The sequence below is a fragment of the Passer domesticus genome, chromosome 22, assembly GCF_036417665.1.
Source record: "Passer domesticus isolate bPasDom1 chromosome 22, bPasDom1.hap1, whole genome shotgun sequence".
NCBI lineage: Eukaryota > Metazoa > Chordata > Aves > Passeriformes > Passeridae > Passer > Passer domesticus.
Window position 1 is genome coordinate 7,414,297 of NC_087495.1, and position 18,047 is coordinate 7,432,343.

At 56.0% G+C, this 18,047-nt stretch overlaps 1 long non-coding RNA gene across 1 annotated transcript; it reads left to right on the plus strand.

Annotated features, from left to right (window-relative positions):
• Positions 1–12,986: 12,986 nt before the first annotated feature.
• On the plus strand, positions 12,987–14,514 carry LOC135285296 (uncharacterized). Its single transcript, XR_010350234.1, has 2 exons — positions 12,987–13,486; positions 14,141–14,514. It is a non-coding gene; the product is annotated as an uncharacterized LOC135285296 (long non-coding RNA).
• Positions 14,515–18,047: the final 3,533 nt, after the last annotated feature.

Consider the following 18,047-nt stretch of genomic DNA (forward strand, 5'->3'; position numbering starts at 1 on the left):
TCTGCTGTGCCCCCACCCCAGCCCTGGCAGGCACTTTGTGAGGAGCAGGAAAAGCTGCAGGCTCTGCTTGTGTCAGGAGTGCCTGAAAGGCACCCCTGCTGCCCTGCCAGCATCCTCCTCCTCCTCCCGTGCTGACTCACCAGGGTTAGCACATGGAGCTGCTCCTGCCTTTTTGGGAGGCTGCTGGCCCTGAGAGCTGCCTGCCCGTGCTGCAGCAGTGCTGGAACCACGCTCAGAGCTTTGGCACGGGCACTGGAGCAGCCTTGGTTCCCTCCTGGGGGTTTTGTGGAGGGATTTGTGCCCAGAAAAGCGTGCCAAAGGAGAAGTGTTCAGTGGAGGAGCTGGTGAGGACGTGCCACCCTGGCTGGCAGCCCCACGCTCCTGCCCAGAGCTGTGCCCGTGCCAGCACAGCAGCGCTGGGAGGGGGCAGGAGCTGCCAGCTCTCTGCTCTGTCTGCAGGACAGGGTTCATGTCTGAGCTCAAACACCTTCCCTGACGGAGCCAGGGCCTGCCGAGCCCTCTGCCAGTATCCAGGCAGTGTTCCCTGCCCCGGGCCTGGATGTGGGAACTCGAAGGAACGTGCGTCACGCTTTTGAGAACTCGTTCTGGCAGTCTCACCTTTTCTCCTGCAGAAGGTAAGGCAATTATGGAAGCCAGCTCCTAGCACCCTGCCCTGCTCTCCCACACGCTTCCTATGCAGAGCTCACGCTGTTGCTCTTATGCCAAAGTTGCGTTTGACTGGAGAAGGAAATACAGTGATTTATTTGGTAAAGTTTATTAAAATTACGAACCTAACCCAAAGCACAGCCCTTTTGGCTTACAAAAAAGGAGCAAAACCCATTCAGTGCTTGCACAAAACACACTGCAGCACCCAGCCTGCCTTTGCACGTGTTTTCATTCGGAACTTGTCTGCCCTTCAGACAGAAAACCATTCCAGGCAGCTGCCAGATGTTCTGTCTGCCTCGTGTTTTACACTTTTCTTCCCAGTTTTGCTGGGGCTGCCCTGTGCATGCTGCTCCTGGGGGCTGCTGTCCCACCCTGGCACGGGCAGGTGCCAATGTGGGCATTTCCCTGGCAGTGCCAGCTGTGCTGGGGCCAGCACAGAGCAGCACATTCCTGATGTACAGCCCAGGGGATTTACAGTCTGGAATAAAAGCACCCAGCCCCTGGGGAGCAGCCACAGCCCAGGGCAGCCTCTGGGGCTGGAGCTTAGCTGGGTTATAAATCTTATTCCGCCACCAGAGGGATGATGAATTCTCAAACACAATGAAGTGGGGCAAGGAGCTTTGTGTTTTTTTCTGAGCTGAGACAAATCTGACTCCAGCAGCAGAGAGATACCTGCTGGACAGGGAGGACCTTGGGATTTCCTTGGTGTTTGCCTGGCCTCGGGACACTGTTGGTGTGAAATCTGTTAACTGGGAGCAGCCCCATTTCCATCCTGTTTAGGGGCTTTCTGTGCTTCTGCCCCACTATTGATTTTTATTTCCTTTTTCCTTTTATGAAAAAATTGAAGGTTTCCCACAATGGAAACGGGCCTGAACTTTTTGTTCTTTTTTCACTTTTCTCAAAACAGGACCTTTGAGAGTGCAGAACTTCCTGGTGGGCTGCAGGTAAAATCCACCAAAGCAGCATTCATTTCCTGCCACAGGCTGGATGTTTTCTGTGGGAGAGAACCACCCAATATTGATAAGGTCTGTTTCTACTAAATTTGGGGTCCAGCAGAGAGGCTTGAGGAGTACCAGCTGTTCCTCCTACATGTGATCTGTATTTTTCAAACTGTCTAGACTGGGTGGGTTGCACACATGACCAGCAGAGGCAGTTCATCATGTCCAACCTTCTCTTTCTCTACAGGTTTGCTTTGTTTAATCAGCTACATGGAAACCCAGGGGAACACAGGAACAGGCGAGTGAGGAAATTCCATCTCTGGGGCTGACACTTGGCCGTTTTTCACTCTGAGCTGGTACAGGGGGTGCAGAGATTTCAGGGTTTCTGCAGTCCTTGCTGGTGTTTGGTGACACCAGGGAATCTCCCAGCAGGGAGCTGTGGGGTGTTCCACCTGTGCCCTTTGTGAAATGCTGCTAAAACAAAGCTGGCTGAAACTCTGCTGGAAGTCACAGCAGTGGCACTTAGGTTTAGAGGATGCCAGAAATGAAATTCAGAACTGACTGTACAGGAGAACCCGAGGCTGGCCACTCAGGGTGGTGCATCCCACCTGGGTGAACACTGATGCTCCCCATGGATGCCCTCACAGATGCCAGCTGCCTCTTCCAAGGTGAGGAGCTGTGTGACAGGACCCTTCTTGTGGGAAGGAAGGTGATCCTTCAGGTTCAATCTGACTGGTTTGTTTGCACTAAAAACCAGGGAAATGCAAGCAGGAGCATCCCTGGGGAGCTGCATCCTGAGCCCAGGCACTGCTGGGGAGGCTGGCAGGCCTTGGCCCTGCAATGGGCATCCTGTGCAGCAGGCACATATGAGTACAAAATAATCACTTTTACAAATTGCGTGTTTTGAGTCAGGTAGCTCCTACCTTTACAATCTCTCAAAATAAATAAAAATAAACTTGCTTTTATTTTTCTTTGAAGTTCTGTTTGGAAATTTTGATTCCTACAAATAAAACTTACCAACAGAGCCCTTAATTCAAAGCACTGATTAGCAACTAGAGTTTAAGGAGAAGGAAAAAAGAAGAAAAGAAAAAAGCAGAGTTTAAACTTCAAGCAAAGGCATAGGTGAGGGACACACTTACTGTAGAAGTATCCCCACAGTGTTAAAGCACACAGCTTCAGCTCTGCCTCTTCTTGTGCCCGTGTTTGCCAGCTGTGTTTTGAGCTCCACAGCCAAGGCTGAGCACGGCCCTCACTGGGATAAACTTGTTTTCCCCCTCAGGTTGCCTGGCACTGGCACTAATCACAGGAACTTTTGGGTAGGCACAAGGGGTGTATCTTTCTCTGCAAACAGCAAAGGCAAATAAAACAATATTGTGGTCAAACGGGTGGGGTGTTTGCAACCTAAACAAGCATGAGAATCCCAGGACAAGCTGTGATTCATTTCCAGCCAGTTTAACCTGCAGTTTTAAGGCATTAAACACCCAGATGGGTGTTAGTGTTTTCAGGAGGGGATGGAAGAGCAGCCCTAACTCTGGGAGCAGCCAGGATGCAAGAGGATTGCTGGTCAGGAAAAGCCTGTGACACGTGAAGCCTTTCCCAGATGCCTTTGGCAAAGGCTCAGGATCACACCTGGGGTGGGGAGGGTTGGGCCTTGGGGCTGGGGGAGTGCTCTGAGCTGCTGGTGAAGGTCTGTGGGTGCAGGGTGGGCTCAGCCAGGGCTCAGCACCCAGGGGTCTCCTGTGGGTGCAGGGTGGGCTCAGCACCCAGGGGATTCTCCTGTGGGCTCACCCAGGGGTCTCCTGTGGGTTCAGGGTGGGCTCAGCCAGGGCTCAGCACCCAGGGGTCTCCTGTGGGTGCAGGGTGGGCTCAGCACCTAGGGAATCTCCTGTGGGTGCACCCAGGGATTTCCTGTGGGTGCAGGGTGGGCTCAGCCAGGGCTCAGCACCCAGGGATCTCCTGTGGGTGCACCCAAGGGTCTCCTCTGGGTGCAGGATGGGTTCAGCACCCAGGGAATCTCCTGTGGGTACAGCCAGGGATCACCTGTGGGTGCAGGGTGGGCTCAGCCAGGGCTTAGCACCCAGGGGTCTCCTGTGGGTGCAGGGTGGGCTCAGCACCCAGGGAATCTCCTGTGGGTGCACCCAGGGATTTCCTGTGGGTGCAGGGTGGGCTCAGCCAGGGCTCAGCACCCAGAGGAATCTCCTTTGGGTGCAGGATGAGCTGAGCACCCAGGGGAATCTCCTGTGGGCTCACCCAGGATCTCCTGTGGGTGCAGGGTGGGCTCAGCACCCAGGGGTCTCTGTGGGTGCAGGATGGTCAGCAGCACCCAGGATTTCCTGTGGGCTCACCCAGGGGTCTCTGTGGGCTCACCCAGGGGTCTCTGTGGGTGCACCCAGGGGTCTCTGTGGGTGCACCCAGGGGTCTCTGTGGGCTCACCCAGGGGTCTCTGTGGGTGCCCTCCCAGCGCCCAGGGGCTCCCAGAGCTGCAGGGAGCTGTGGGGGGAGGCAGCACGCTGCAGACCGCGCCGTTCCTGAATTCTCTCTCAGATTTCTTTGCTGCCAAATTCCTCCTGGAGGGAGATTGAGTAATCGAGGCAGGCTGCATGTAAAAACACACTTGTGTACGTCCGGGCGTGCGGGGTGCTGCCAAAGTGGACAGGCTGTCCTGCCTGGGCCTGCCAGAGAAGTTGTGTTCTGTCCAGCGGAAAAGAAAACATCCTTTTCTCTCTGCCCCTTGGGATTTGTCTCTTCAGACTCTGACCTCACCAGCGCAGCCTCTCCCACTGGGAGCAGGCTGGGCTGCTCCCCTGTGGCTCCAGGGATGCGGGGAGAGAGGAAAGGAGGCTCAGCATCCCCCAGGCTGTGTGCTGGGTGCCCCTGCACTATAAAAGCCCCTAAAGAAGGCACTCAGGGAAGGAGATCTCCCGGCTGGCATGGGTATTGACTGAGGTTTAGAGCTGAGTGTGAGCTCTGTGCCTGCTCCAGGTGTGCCACCAACACACAGCTTTGTTTCCAGGCTGTTCCATAGGGCTGGAAGTGCTGATTTTTAAAGAGAAAGCACCTAAATACAGTGACATTTTTGCTGTCTCCTGCTTTAAACCCTCCTCCTAAGCTAGCACTGACCTTTTGTTTCACTCTTTGCTGTCTGCACTAGATTAAAAAGGCAGATTTCCTTGGACGAAGTGCTAAAATGGGACTAGCAGCTGTAATTGGTGGTTTAATTGAGTATGACCCGTTCATTTAGGGTCTGCCAGATGAGAAAACCCCACACCAGGCACCAGTGGAGCAAACCTGGAGGCCCTGAGCCTTGAGAGTGTGTGTGCAGGGACACGGAGCAGCTGAGAGCCCCATCCCTGGCAGCAGGAGCTGCCCCTCTCCACCCCACTCCCACAGACACTCCTCGGGGTGGAGGCTGGGGAAACGCTCAAAGCATCAAACAAACTGGGAGGAGAAAAGCAAAAGGAAACTCTCCTGAAGCCAAATAATTTTGGAGAGGGGGGCTCTCACTGGGAAGGGGAAGTTGTTTTATTTTGTTTTGTTTTGTTTTGTTTTGTTTTGTTTTGTTTTGTTTTGTTTTGTTTTGTTTCCTCAGCAAACATCCCTGCAGCCAAGGCAGATGAAGATGCCTGCCCCAGATCTCGTTGCCTTTGGTCTCCTTGGGCCCCGTGTCAGTTCCCAGGTTATTGTCATGGACTCTTTAATCCAGGGCTTTATTTCCCCTGTAAATAAATGGTATTTTAGATGCCAGGACAGCTTCAGATGCTGATACCAGCAGTCTAGACAAAGAGTGGCCCATGAACGTGATCATAAATAAAAACAATCTTGGGCCTTTAGATCTGGTTTGTTTTTTTTTTTCCTTCCTTCTCTTTTCATGTTCCCTTTTAAACACTGGAAAACTCATGCTCATACAATCATATTGTGTATGGATATTAAATATTAAATATTTAGAATATTAAAATACTTAAAATATTTTAAACACTGGAAAACTCATGCTCATACAATCATATTGTATATGGATATTAAATATTAAATATTTAGAATATTAAAATACTTAAAATATTTTAAACACTGGAAGACTCATGCTCATACAATCATATTGAATATGGACATTATTTTAGAAGAAGAAAAATGATAGAGTTTGATGGATCCTGACCAAAAAAAGAAACCAAAACTTTCACTTGGTGGGAAATGTCAACATTTCAGCATGTTTCCAAGACTGTAATTTTTAAGAAATCCCCGAATTCCTGCTCCCAAGCTCCTTTCTGGCCAGCAGCATCAGACACAGAGCCAAAAGCCAGCAGAAAGGGTCTCTTGGAAGAGTGTGCACACACCAAGAGTGCTTGCAAAGGCTGCCCTTTGTTTTCTCTCGCCTCTCCCAGAGGATGCACAACTTCCTCAGCATCCACCTCCAGGGGCTGGGGTGCTCCCCTGGCCCTGGGCTGCCAAAAACCAGCCCTGGCAAGGGGTTCCCTTCCCCCCAGCAGCATTTGGGGAGCAGAATGTTCATTTTCTGAGCACCCCTGGGCTCTGCAGGGCCCTTTCTTTGGCCTCAGGGTCTCAAGGAATTTGTTAGAAAACCCAAAGTTTTCTGTGCTGCAGCTCTGGCACCACGAGGGCAGAAAACTGGTTCAGCATCATTTGCTGGGCTACAGGCTGCACAATCCAGGAGAAGAGCCCTGCTCAGGACTGAAATGCCTGGCAGATAAACCTGGAATAAGTGTGAGACAGCCCTGACCTTTTTCACTGAGGCAAGGAAAAGATTTGGAGTTTTTTTCCCTGACATGCAAAGGCTTGGATGTTGGGGTTTTCACTCTTCTAGAAAAATGTCTGTCCCGTTCTCTGGGCAGAAAAAGAGCCCTGCCAGTGCAGGCAGCAGCTGAGGGCTCCTTGTGCTGCAGAGGGGAGGCAGGAGAACGGGGTGCAGCCCAGAGGGGAGTGATGGAGCCTCCAAATGTGCTCAGGAGTTCAGACCTGAAACTCTGAAACTCTGCCTGGAAAAGAGCCAGGAAGGTGCTTTTCAGCTTTTATGGTAAGTAAAATCACAAAAAGGGGGCGAAGAAAGGAAAGGGGCTATTCATTTTTATTTTTTTTTCTACTTTACTATTTTTGATTATTTTAAAACTCGGTTCTAATTAGGTGATGGGAATTCTTCGGATGAACTCTGGGTCTGAGGGGGAATAGAGGGTTTTGCAGAGGCCGGTGTGGGGCTGTGTGTTTGGTACCTTGTCTCCTAGCAGCACAAACCACACGGATGTGAGAGGCTGTTTTATGATCCGCCAGGGCTGTCGTTGGACAGGCTGCAGGGAGCTGAGTTATTCCAACCACGCTGGGTTGCTCTTCCCTCCCTCTCTCTTCCTCTCTTTCTTCCCCCCCTCTTTCCCTTATTTTTTTTCCCACTCTTTTCCTTTTTTTGTCGGTTTTTCTTTCCTCACAGGCCAGGGTGAAGGCATGGATGCTTTCTCAGCCTTGTGCCAGAGCTCCTGGCTGGCCTGGCACCAGCAGCCCTTCTCACCCAGCCCTTTCCCTGCTGGCTGGGATAACACCAGGCCTTGCTAAAGAGGCAGCGAGCTGTGCTGGTGACTCCTTCAACTGCTCATCCCTGTAGTGTTTTCAAGGAAAAAAAAAAAAGAAAAAAAAGAAAAGCAACCCAAAAAAGCAGCAGCAATTTCCACTGGAGGGTTGGGGCTGGGGCTCCTGGCACCTCCAGCCCTCAGCTGGGCACCTGAGCGTGGGCAGGGCACATCTGCCCTGGGACTGCTCAGAGGGCTCTGCCTTAGCTTGTTCTCCTTTCCCCTCCCTGTCTCTGTGTCGGTGGAGCTGGGGCAGACAGGATCTGAAACCACACACCTCGGGGTGCCGCAGACACACAGACACACACACAGACAGACAGACAGCCTGCTCCCCTCAGAAAGGGGGGCTGCCCTCTCACTGGCCCTGTTGGGGTCCCCTGTCCTTGCCCCGGGTTAATTCTGTGTGGTTTCCATCTCCCCCTGCTCCCCACACAAAACTGTTCTTTCTGTTCACAAGAGCATCTTGGGCACTGAGGAATTTGCTGGGCAGGATGTCACCTAGCCAAGTAAGTCTCTTTGTCTGCATTTTTTGGGTTTTTTTTTTTTTCTTCCTGGCTGATGGAGCTGTGGTTTGTTTATTTATTAGTTTACTTTTTTCCCCTTTTATTCTAAGGAAAAGTGTTTGAAGTGCAGGGTCCTTCAGAGGGAGTGAAGCACAGCAAACACATTAGGGAGGGGATGGGATGAGGCTGAATTAGGCAAGAAATGATATTTAACACTTCTCAGCAGGGCTCGGGAGCAGACCCTGCACAGAGCAGGGAAACTGAGGCAGGGCAGTGAACTGACTGAATGGCAGCAAAAGGCCAGGGCAGAGCTGGGAACTGAGCCACGGGCTCCTGGATTCCAGGCCAGAGCTCTCCCCCAGGACACAGTGCCTCTGGCCTGGGTGTTGCCTGCTTTCTGTGTTGCTCTGTCTGCACAGGAAGCAGTTCACTCAAGACGTGAATAAACCTGAATAGTGCTCAGAGTTGTTTTTTTTTTTCACCCTGTTTTCTTTTTAAAGGACAGTCTCCCAAAATAAATGTTCCCTTGAGTCAGTTCAATCTCCAGTAGGAAGAGTTTCCACAGAGTAAAGACCTTTACCATTAGCAGTGGACAAACGGGTGACTCAAAATTTTTAAAAACACAGCCCATGATCATATAAGTTGCTATATTAGGAACTTGTGTCATTGAGTCTTCTGCTCAGTAACTTCTGAGAACAGCTAGTGTGGATGCTTCAGGGGAAAACAGCCCTGCCCTCCCTTTCACCTGCCCCTGGCTCTCCATACAGGACAATTGTGTAACACTCATTTCTCTGCAGTCTCTTTGGGAGCAGCATCATGACCCTTCAGCCTTTTCACTGCTACCTAAAGAGGGCCTAGCCTCGATTTTGTCTCCAGCTGAGGATCCCATGGGCTGTGGCAAAGCCCTGCCCTCCGTGGATTCACTGCTGCCTCTGGCAGTCCTGGGCAGTCTGTCCTGAGCACTCAGTGCTGTGACTTTCCATCCCTCCCTCCCTCCTGGCTGCTCTGACTCAGTGCTGTGACCTGTAGCTGCTTTATTGCTCAAACGACACTAATTACTGTCACAAGGGCAGCTCTGGCCGGGCACGTCCCCGTCCTGCCAGAATGCACTTCCCAAAGCTGTGAGGACAGCAGAGGGTCCCCCCAGAGTGGTCAGTGTCCCCATCCTGGCAGAGTGCACTTCCCAAACCTGTGAGGACAGCAGAGGTCCCCCCAGAGTGGTCAGTGTCCCCATCCTGCCAGAATTCATGTCCCAAACCTGTGAGGACAGCAGAGGTCCCCCCAGAGTGGTCAGTGTCCCCATCCTGCCAGAATTCATGTCCCAAACCTGTGAGGACAGCAGAGGGTCCCCCAGAGTGGCCAGTGTCCCCATCCTGCCAGAATTCACTTCCCAAAGCTGTGAGGACAGCAGAGGGTCCCCCAGAGTGGTCAGTGTCCCCATCCTGCCAGAATGCACTTTCCAAAGCTGTGAGGACAGCAGAGGGTCCCCCAGAGTGGTCAGTGTCCCCATCCTGCCAGAATGCACTTCCCAAAGCTGTGAGGACAGCAGAGGGTCCCCCAGAGTGGTCAGTGTCCCCATCCTGCCAGAATTCATGTCCCAAAGCTGTGAGGACAGCAGAGGTCCCCCCAGAGTGGTCAGTGTCCCCATCCTGCCAGAATTCATGTCCCAAAGCTGTGAGGACAGCAGAGGTCCCCCCAGAGTGGCCAGTGTCCCCTCCAAGGGCAGTGCCTGCACCCCACTGACTCCCTGCCATGCTGGGGAAGGGCAGGGGCACTGCAGAGGAAAGCAGTGTGGGGAGAGAGGAGTTGAACCTCAGACACCTGTGGGAAGGGAGGGGGGTGTGAGGCAGACAAGGGGTGGGAAATGCAGTTTCCTGCGGGCAGAGCTTCCCTGACACGTTGCTGTGAGTGGCACAGTGTGTGTGACAACTCTTTGCACCCTCCCAGTGCTCCCTTGTGGGGCCCTGTCTGCACAGCCAGCACGAGGAACCCCCTCTCCAGCGATGGAGGGGCCAGCAAACACCCAGAACCCTCTTCCCCGTGAGGCAGGACACGGCCCAGCAGAATTCAGAGGCTCTAAATCACAGAAAGGAGCCTTGTGCTGCGCAGGGCTCCCAGGGAGAGGCTGTGACAGAGCCCTGACTCTGCCAGGAGGTTTCCAGGTGTGCAGGTGCCTGGGCTGTGCTGTGTGACAGAGCCCTGACTCTGCCAGGAGGTTTCCAGGTGTGCAGGTGCCTGGGCTGTGCAATGTGCCCTGTCCCTCCAGAAAGGGCAGCAGAAAGCACAGCCTGGCATCCCCACTCCTCCCCAGTGCCTGCACGCAGGGCTGCACTCCCCGACCTCTCCCTGACTCCTGGGATGAGCTAACATCTGGGCAGGAATTTCTGCCGGGGTAATCCATCTCTGAGTGACAGCGGCACTGTGCTCAGGGTGAGGTTTGTAGGTCAGATGTTTGCCCGGTGCGTGGGATTCCCAGGAGAAAGTGCAGTGTTTCTGCAAGCTGTTATTAGAGCCAATTATGCCTGTAAAGATTTCTTTCCGGGTGGAAGGTTGAGGTGTTTTGTGACACACGAGTCACACAGAGGACACGGATGGGATTTATTGAGCCCAGGCTCACTCTCCCCTGCCCCTCGTGAGCTGCAGAACCGGTTCTGCCCTCCCGGAGGCAGAAACCCAAAACCCCAAGAGAGGAGAGGGAAGAGAGTCCTGTCCCGGCTCCTGAGGTGCCACTCCTCGCCCTGAAGGGCTGGAGGAAGATCTGACATGGAAACTTCCTTCACCCTGCCATCAGTGCCTCCATCCTGCCCCGCCAGGCTGCCTCAGGCTGTCCTTCTCCCAGGGGCTGGGGACATCACTCAGCCACTGCAAACACACCAGAGAGCACCCAAAGCCCTGCACCAAGGCCAGGATGGGAATAAAATCATCTTCTGAGCCTTCCCTGTGGATGGGGTTTCCACAAGGGAGCCAGAGCCAGCTCCCAGGCAAAAAAATGTGCTTCCATCCCATTTCAGCCCAAGAGATCAAGGAGATCAGTTTTACCCACAAACAGGCCAATATTCTGGAACAAATCATTCTGTAATTCTGCTGTTTTCCCAGCTAGATCTTTATCTGCACTGTCAGCTCAGGACAGTGTCACCCAAACCTTGTTTAATGGTGGGCTGCACCTACGTTGCATTAAACTGAATTACTGGCAGGGAGGTGCAGAGGTGGACTGCTCATCATGCCTCACTCCCCGTGCCTGGGCAGCTGCAGCTCTCTGTCCCTTGTGCTCAAGGGGCAGCAGAGCCCCTGCCTGGTGTTAGTGCCATGAATTAGTCAGTCCTCACCCTTGTGGGAGAGCTGCTGCCACTCAGTGCCAGGCTGGCAGCACAGCTTCACCGTGAGCTTCACCTGCTGAACTTGGATATTTTTGCTGTTGTGACAGAATGGAGGTTTGCCTACATCTCAGGCTGAGCCATTGAGCTGCTGCTCACTCATTTCCATTCCTTGTGGCAACAGGTAAAATCAAATTTATTTCAGAATACTGAAAGCTGCCAGGGCTGGCTTAGCTCCCCCTGCTCTCGTGTGCCATTGTCACCCCCAGTGGCAGCGATGGTGCAGCTGTGCCCGTGCCCAGCCAGCTGTGGCAGCTGCCCTGGGGGCTGTGGTGCCTGCACTCAGCCCTTGGTGCAGAAATAACTCTGTGCTCATGGCTGCTGAGTGCTGTTTGTACCCCACTGGCTGCCACGCCGTGTGCCAAGGCTATAAATACCCTGCAAGTCTAGACTGGGGCTAAACCTGGCACTGGGCACCAGGCTCATGAGAGGAGTGGATCCACCCCCCAGCACGAAGGAGTGCCCCAAAGGGTTTGATCTCCAAAGGGGGGCTGGCAAGAGGCTGCTCTGCTCCTGCCACACCATGAAAAAAAATGAAAATCTCCTGTTGCCCCAGGCTGCTGGGCACCCAGCCCTGGGGGAATACCTGCCCTGACCCCTTCCTGGGGGGCTGCAGTGCCCCACTGAGTGCAGGGGGTGCCACACAGCACGGGCTCAGCCGGCTGGCACCGAGCTACCAGGGCTGCTGCAGCTGCAGCTGGGCTGCAAGGGAGGGCACCCTGCATCCTCTGCCTGCTAAAGGCACACTGCTGCAGCTGGGCTGCAGTGGAGGGCACACTGCATCCTCTGCCTGCTAAAACCACACTGCTGCAGCTGGGCTGCAAGGGAGGGCACCCTGCATCCCCTGCCTGCTAAAGGCAGGCTGCTGCAGCTGCAGCACAGCCTCAGCCAGGCTGGGGCGTCCCCCCAGCAGCACCAGGCTGGCAATTTGTGTTTTGGTGGAGGGCAGTGAGCTCTGGGCCAGCTGTGCCAGGGGCTGTGGGAGCTCCTTCCCACCCTGGCTTTGCCTGGAGCTGAGAGCACCCTTGGCACATTGTGGGCAGCTCACGATGGATAAATGGCAGAGCTGGGGGTCACAGCTCACAGCGGAGCTCTGGCTATAAACACTTCTTGTGTCGACATGGGGGAAACCTCAGAGACCACAGCCTCAGCCAGGCCGTGCTGGAGCCCCCCTGCCCCTCGTGCTGCCCCAGGGCTTTGCAGCACTGCTCCTCCCTGGCCACAGCCCTCCAGGAGCAGCAGGGAACGGGCTCAGGAGTGCTGTGCCTTGCCTGTGGATGTGGGGACAGCAGGCAGGGCTCCAGACTGCAGAGCTGCCAGCCAGGAGCCCCTGGGGATTCATGGATCAGCCCCCAGGCCTTGGACAGGCACACCTGTGGTCACGACACAAAGGCAGCAAGGTGCCAGGACTGTGCTTGGCCTTGGGAGATGAGCACGGGGCAGGCTGCAGGAGGGACAGCAGCCCTGACAGGTCCTCCCCACCCAGGCAATATTCCTGTGAGCCCAGGGAGTGAGGACTGCAGCCACGGCAGCTCCTTTGGCCCCTGCAGGGCTCTGGGAGGCCAGCTCTGTGCCGAGGCTCAGGAGCAGGGTCCTGCAGGGCTGTGTGTGGCTGTGGCACTCCCAGAGTGGGGCACTGCCCCACTGGGGCACTGGGCTGGTGCCCTTGCAGAGGGGGATGCTCTGGGCTCTGTCAGGCACTGAGCTGCACGAGCTGCCTGCCCAGGAATCTGCTGGAGCTCTGCACTGCTCCGGGATGTGCTGGGGAGGCTGCAAAGCTCATTTCCTCAGCGCCTGGCACGGCTCTGCTCCCCAGCCTCAGGAGCTGCAGGGAGGCCGCGAGGTGAGGCGTGTTTGAGCTGTTACCTGGCAACAGCCAAACACTGACTTCAGATCATAACTGTAAAATAGCTTCCCAGCAGGGTGAGGAGGCAGGGGAAGGGGCTGCCACTGCCCCTGGTCCCAGGGAGCCCCGTGAAAGCCTCAGTGAGGAGCTCCCCGTGCAAGCCAAGCTCAGCCTGGGCTGGGAGCTGCCAGCAAACAGAGCCAGGCTCAGCCCAGGGGGACCTGGTCCCTTCCCCACACCTCCTGCACCCCACATCCACTCACTGCTGCTGCCTGCCCCTCCTGAGCCGTCCCTGCCCCTGGTGGCACTCTGCATGGCCCATGGAGCCACCCAAGGGGCAGGTTTAGCCCAGGCTGCTCCCCTCGGCACACCCCAGAGTGCCTGAGCAGCAATCTGGGCCTCTGGCACCAAAGAAACCAACAGAATTTAGTCAGTGGTGGCTTCCTTTGGGTTTATCCTTGGGATGAACACAAGAGGCAGAGGCAGCACTGGGCAGGCTGCAGCTCAGGCTGGCCCGAGGTGCCTGTGAGGCACCTGAGCTGTGGCACCTGCGGGACCCCAGCCCAGCCCTGGGCTCTGCAGTGATGCTGAGGTGAGTTAAGGGTTTTAGTCTGTAGAGCATGCCCTGAGCTCCCAGCTGAGCTCTGAGGACAGGGCAGGACTGGGTGCTGCTGGGGACGGCTGGGGCAGGCTGAGGCACAGAGCCAGGACAGCCCTGCTGTGCTCTGCCCTGCCAGGACAGCCCTGCTCTGCCCAGCCCTGCCAGGACAGCCCTGCTGTGCTCTGCCCTGCCCTGCCCTGCCCTGCCAGGACAGCCCTGCCCTGCCCTGCCCTGCCAGGACAGCCCTGCTCTGCCCTGCCCTGCCAGGACAGCCCTGCCAGGACAGCCCTGCCCTGCTCTGCCCTGCCAGGACAGCCCTGCTGTGCCCTGCCCTGCTCTGCCCTGCCAGGACAGCCCTGCTCTGCCCTGCCCTGCTCTGCCCTGCCCTGCTCTGCCCTGCCCTGCCAGGACACCCTGCCCTGCTGGGACTCCGTTCCAGGCAGGTGGAGCTGCAGCTCTGTGCTTTGGGAGGGATGGGGCTGTGCTTCAGCAGCAGCATGAGCTCACCCTTCAGCCCCCTTTGGGTGAGATATATCAACAGGCTGCCTTGGACAGAGTCATTCATTTGTTAAAATCTGCTTGTGCTGCTTCCCCTTCCCTCTTAACCCGCTCTCAGCCTTTGCCTTTCCTCGTTGTTTCAGCCAGAGAGGGCAAAGTGTGAGCTGCATCAAATAATGGCATTTACCACGGAGTCACCTGCTCCTTTCAGCGGCCAGCAACCCTGAGATCACACACTGCAACCCCTGCAGGCGGCTGTTTCCAGCTCTCACAGCCACCCCCAGAGATCCATCAAGCACAAATAATTCTGCCCCACTCAGCTGCCTCACCCCCTTGGACTGTGAGCCCTGCAGGTCTCAGTGGGGTTAAACCTGCAGTGGAATCCTGAGATTAAAAGGTGGCATTTAGGGCACATTTCAGCACAGCAGAACCAACAAGGCTGACGTGCCCACAGCACCAAGACATACCCTGGCTGCAGGTTTTATATCCATAAACCACAATAAATGGCATGCTAACAGAGAGGGTGGGCTGGGCACTGAAATTCCATGGGTGGATTTATCCTGGATCTCTCCTGCATGTGGCTAAGGAACCAGCAAGGGAAGGAGAAAGGAAATGAACACAACAGAGAACTTGACATAAAAGTGTTTTATATCATCTCCTATAAAACAAGCCATAAATCCCTGCCCTCCTGCTCCACCCCTGCACATGGTTTTCATTTCAGTGGCTGGCTGAGGAGCAGAGAAGTGGAGGGCACAAAGCACATGTTCCTGGTGGGAGAGGCTCCCCTTCCCTCTGGGCTTCCTCCCACTCCTTGTGCCTGTGCCTGCAGCACAGCATCCTCCTCTGGTGAGCAGTGACAGCCTGGAGCAAGCCAGAAAGTGCCACACCAGTGACAGATGTGACACCTGCCACATCTGCCACACCTGCCACATCTGCCACACCTGCCACACCTCTCCCAGCCCAGCAGCCTGGCAACTCTCACTCTGTCACCATCACACCAGGGCTTAGACTGGGAGCAGCTCTCCCTCTGTCACCATCATGCCAGTTCTGTGGGCTGTGGATTGGGAGCAGCTCTCCCCCTGCTCCATAGCAATGTTCTCTTCACCTCCATTACAGCCTTTAGTCCCCAGCAGGCGCCGTGTCCCCTCTGTCCCCTCGCTGGTCCTGCTGACTGCCGTTTCATGGCAGTTTAACCCGGGAGGGCAGGACGGAGGAGCTGTTTGATGGCAGTTTAACCCGGGAGGGCAGGACAGGGGGTGTGTGGGAGATGTTGCTGGGCTCAGTGACCCCCTGGCTGTGGCGGGGCTGGAATGCTGCCCCCAGGCTGGCGTGCTGCCCTGGCAGGGCGGGAAGCACCAAACCCACCCAGCCCACTCCCCATTCACCAGATGTCTGGTCCCTGAGCTCACTCCTGAACGGGCTCCAGGCAGCTCCTCTTGCTTCAGCTGCTCGTCCCGAGCCCTGGATCCCTGACTCCCCTCCCATATGTTTCCCATTAATCCTCGTCCTGCCTGCAGAGGAGCTTGCTATGGTGATGGAGGGAAGTTGGTTCACACAGGGGGATGCTGCTACTCTGCTCCATTGATCCCCTTTTAATCCTCAAAAAAATCAGGATTCTTTCTGCCTATATCTGACTGTACCCCCTATATCTGCCAGTATCCTCTACATCTGATTATACCCCCTATATCTGACTATATCCCCTATATTTGACAATATCCTCTATATCTGATTATATCCCCTATATCTGACCATACCCCCTATATCTGACTGTGCCCATATCTGACTATATCCCCTATATCTGACAATATCCCCTGTATCTGACTATATCCCCTATATGTGACCATATCTCCTATATTTGACTATATCTGGCAGTATCCCCTATATCTGACTATACCCCCTATATCTGATTATATCCCCTATATCTGATTATACCCCCTCTATCTGACCATACCCCCTACATCTGACTGTGAGTGCTATTACCAGGACGTGCACCACCGGCAGGGAGGTTTCTGTGCTGGTGATTTCCATGCACTCTGCCAAGAGGGACAGGCTCCCCCAGCCTCCCGCTGACAGCAGCTCCTGGGCTCCTGTCACCTGCTCCAAGTTAAGACCCTCAGGGTTTCCAGGAAGGAAACAGAATTCCTCATGCTCTTGCCTGACTGCACGGCTGGTGTTTATCTGATGCCAGCAGATAGCAGGGTGCAGACCCCTGTCTGTTGTTTTGTGTTATTTTACCAATATTTCACCTAGCTCAGGACTGGAGACAGGTCTGCTGCAGCAATGTCAGACCCAGCTCCAGCTGCAGGCAGTGGAAAAAGAGAAACTGCCTGGAGTGGGAGCTGGACTGGGACCCAAACCAGTGAGTGCAGTGGTGCTGCAGTGTCTTTCATCTCAAAGACACTGGGTGAGATCCAGGCTGTGCTGGTAATGGTTGGGAAGCTGCCAGCAGCCCATGATGTGGAACAAGCTGGTGACTCCTTGCTCGGGTTTGTAGGAAGCCACCAGACAAAACAAGGCCAGGAACAGCCGGCTGAAGCCTTTCCTGGTTGGGTTCACGCTGCACTGGCGTGGCAGTAATTTAGGAACTTCCCCTGCTGTGGCTGCTGCGGTGTCTGATCTGCGGGGGCCACAACGCCTCTGTGCACTTTTATCCCCAGGAAATTCCCGAGAAACGCTCAGCAGGCTGCACCAGCAGCCCGGGATCCCGAGCCCGGGCTCAGCTCTGTGCCCGGGATCAGCTCCGTGCCCGGGATCAGCTCCATGCCCGGGCTCAGCTCTGTGCCCAGCTCAGCTCCGTGCCCGGGATCAGCTCTGTGCCCAGGATCAGCTCTGTGCCCGGGATCAGCTCTGTGCCCAGGATCAGCTCTGTGCCCGGGATCAGCTCTGTGCCCAGCTCAGCTCCGTGCCCAGGCTCAGCTCCGTGCCCAGGATCAGCTCCATGCCCGGGCTCAGCTCCGTGCCCGGGATCAGCTCCGTGCCCAGGCTCAGCTCCGTGCCCAGGCTCAGCTCCGTGCCCGGGATCAGCTCCGTGCCCGGGATCAGCTCTGTGCCCGGGCTCAGCTCCGTGCCCTGGCTCAGCTCTGTGCCCAGGCTCAGCTCTGTGCCCGGGATCAGCTCTGTGCCCAGGCTCAGCTCCATGCCCAGGCTCAGCTCCGTGCCCAGGCTCAGCTCTGTGCCCGGGATCAGTTCTGTGCCCAGGATCAGCTCTGTGCCCAGGCTCAGCTCTGTGCCCAGGATCAGCTCTGTGCCCAGGCTCAGCTCTGTGCCCGGGATCAGTTCTGTGCCCAGGATCAGCTCCGTGCCCAGGCTCAGCTCCGTGCCCAGGATCAGCTCTGTGCCCAGGCTCAGCTCTGTGCCCGGGATCAGCTCCGTGCCCGGGATCAGCTCCGTGCCCAGTGCCTCTCGCTCCAGGGAGATTCTGCTGCCAACGCCGCTCCTGCAGTGCTCTCTGCTGGGCAAGGAGCTGCGAGCATCCCGCAGCCCGGGCTGAGAGCGGTGGGAACGAGTGCGGGACCCGGGCCCAGCCGTGCCAGCCGGGCTGGAGCCGTGCTAACCGGGCTAGACCCGTGCTAACCGGGCTGGAGCCGTGCCAGCCAGGCTGCAGCCGCGCTAACCGGGCTAGACCCGTGCTAACCGGGCTGGAGCCGTGCCAGCCGGGCTGCATCCGCGCTAACCGGGCTGCAGCCGTGCTAACCGGGCTGGAGCCGTGCCAGCCGGGCTGGAGCCGTGCTAACCGGGCTGCAGCCGTGCTAACCGGGCTGCAGCCGTGCTGATCGTGCTGGACCCGTGCTAACCGGGCTCCTTTGTCGCCTCGGCAGCCGGGCACGGCCCGGGACAGCGCGGCTCCTGCGCTGCGGCAGAACCCGCCTGGGAAAGGGACAGTTAGTGAGAAGGGACCGTTTTGGTGGAAAAGGGACAGTTTTGATCAATATCTCGCTGTGAGATCCCTGCTGACCGGCGTTCTTTACCCACAGCGCGCCCCACAAGCAGCCTGGAGCTGCTTCACCGGCGCTGCAGCCCCCCTCAATAACCGGCACCCCATCCCTAAACACCC